Below are 2837 nucleotides of genomic sequence, written 5' to 3' on the forward strand. Positions count from 1 at the left end.
TTCTGAATATATTTTTAACGTTAAATCTATCTTGAGATATGATTAAACAAAAATTTGTTTTAATAGGAGCAATAAGTTGCTTGAACAAACAACTGGCAATGACAATTTTAATATGAGAGTTCATTAATAAGAGAGATAAAATGAACTCGGAGACGCGACAGTCTGGATTAAAAAAAAATTCGGTTCAGTAACCGCTTTTCAGTTACAGCTTCGTACGTTGAAGTATCAACATTATATTATCATTTTTATCTCACCTGTGCGTAAAAAAGAAATTTACACACTAAAGCACAATTACATATAGGTACACGTGAGATTCACGTGGATTAAAAAAATCTGTTTATTGTTAACGCTGCCAGTCATCAACCTCAAAAGAATGTCGGATGTTTCAATTCATTGATAGTCGCCAGAATTATCGAGAAAGATTATTGCGCCAAGAGATTAAAAATATACCACAAGCACACGGAAAAGTGATAATAACACTAAAGCGAGAAGTGTTTTTCCTTCGCGGCTCAATCGCGATGCGTGCGATCGTAGTTTAGACGCGAGACTAAGTACAATACATACATATTTCTATGTTGCAACATTATCGCCGCGCTAGTGATATCACTTCGGAAAAAAAATCATTTTCTAGGAAATCATTAATTAGGCGAGGAAGTATAGATAGCGAAAAGCATAAGACAAAGTCGAAAAAAATATAAACCCATGCTGATCGCTGACGTGTTACACATTTCGAGCGAAGACAAGGAGATGATAAGAACAGCGAGTCACTTCGCATATAATTACCGCGTACATGGCTTTATTGTCTCATATCGCAACATAACTTAAATATGCGGCGATAAAGATACGAGTTCTTCTTCGTTTTGCTTTGCAGTGTATTTATACAGGCATGCTTCGACAAGCTGTTAAATTTCAATTTGAAAAAATTAATTAGCGACTTTTGCTATTCTGCGACTAATCGGAAGACTAAACTATTCGCGATAATATATATATATCAGATTATTAAATTATTTAATTAGTCAAATAAAATTTATTGAGGACAAATTTTGCAAAGTGTCTGCCATAGATATGTGTATTATCAGTAAAATTCAAGACAATAGAATTTGTGCGTAATAGCCTTGTTGAAAATTCTTGTACCAGATCTTAAAATAGTTGTGTGTGATTAATCAAGATTACTAATAATAAACGTACATGATTATATAAGAATCTTATATAATTTGTTTATTTGTGATTCACCAGTAATCTTTAATGATCTTAGAAATCTGGAATGAATCATACACCACGATTTATATCGCAAAAATAAATTCTTTTAAATCCCATGCAACTCCTTGCTTGTCCTATTCCATTTTATTTACTGGGATACGAGTAATAAATAAACAAATTCTAATAATATAATTGTACATTATACGTACAAACGTCTTTTAACATTCTGCATTATCATTATATAAGACTTTATATATAAGATCAGAAGAAACGTAATTAGTTAAAAAAAAATCAGTATCCACTAAATCTATCAGATAAACTACAATAAAACAAGCAATCGAGAGATTCTTTATAATTTATTTATTGATAAGTAAAATTACATATATATATCCACAAACACAATACGTTCTTTTCACGGGGTGTAATAATGCGTTAAAACTTGTGAGCGGCGAGGAGAAATACCTGCGAAGGAGAAAGAGGGACGAGGAGAGTTTGCTTTTGTCTTAAGTCTTTCGACACTGCCCCCCCCCCTCTCCCTTGTGTCTCTCACGAACAACAGCAAACCATGGCATTTGTCAATAATAAAAAAAGAGAAAATTCCAAAAGGTTTGCAATGCAGGAATAAATTAAGAAAGCTAGATTAGAAATCGGTCTTCAATACGATATAAAATCATATCAATGAAGTAAAAACAAATTACAAACTCGTTTCATTCTTGGACTCTTTGACTCCTGAAAATCCTTTCAGAAATCGAAAAATCTGTCCGCTGCATACGTGCACGTTAATATTTTTTAAATAAAATATACATGACAAACATTTAAATAAAATATACGTGTATAAAATATACATGACTGAAGAACATGTAATTCATTATAAATGTATATACGATGTGTCAATTATTTAAAATACGAAATCATTTATTATGCAAGATAAATTCTTTGCATAATAATGCAATTTAAATTCTAACAATATGCTGCATACTCTCACAGAACGATCGTTTGTAGAAGATCTTTTTGATTGACACGATTTGGGCTCTAGATATAATTAAACGTTTTCTCTACGGATTGCCATTGTTCAGAAAGAGAAAGCGAAACCTTTCGCACATATTGATATTTTCATCAGAGTTTGGAATTTTTAATACGCTATGATAAAAACGTAACGGAGGCAATTAGTTGCCTTTGCGCCACGCACTGTCTTCGTCTATGTCTATTTTATACGGCCGTATCATTAATGATACGAAGGAACGTAATAAATTTCATTTCGCAGTTAACTTATCTTTCAATAGCGGAAGTTAAACCGGATTCTGGATTTCCGATTCGTGGGGCAAGCCCGGATTAATAATAGAGTTATGATCGCGTTGCGCAAAGGTCAACGAACATAACGTTTTTCAGAATCGAAGATAATAGTGCGAGGACACGTAATCGTGTTGCTCGATAAACTGTCCGAAGACGAGAGGATGATGCGAGAAGACACCGAAAAAACTGTAAAAATAAAGTCCAGTTTTTAGTATCATTATTATACTCTTTCTCCGTCTCTGGACTCGCTAATCTCTGGACTGCGACTTGAAGGACGTATATTTCTTTTTTTTTCTTCTCCTTCACGTCTCACATGGCTTTTAAGCTAAGTTTCAGTTATCTCG

This window comes from Trachymyrmex septentrionalis, unplaced genomic scaffold (assembly GCF_001594115.1).
Source record: "Trachymyrmex septentrionalis isolate Tsep2-gDNA-1 unplaced genomic scaffold, Tsep1.0 scaffold87, whole genome shotgun sequence".
Lineage (NCBI taxonomy): Eukaryota > Metazoa > Arthropoda > Insecta > Hymenoptera > Formicidae > Trachymyrmex > Trachymyrmex septentrionalis.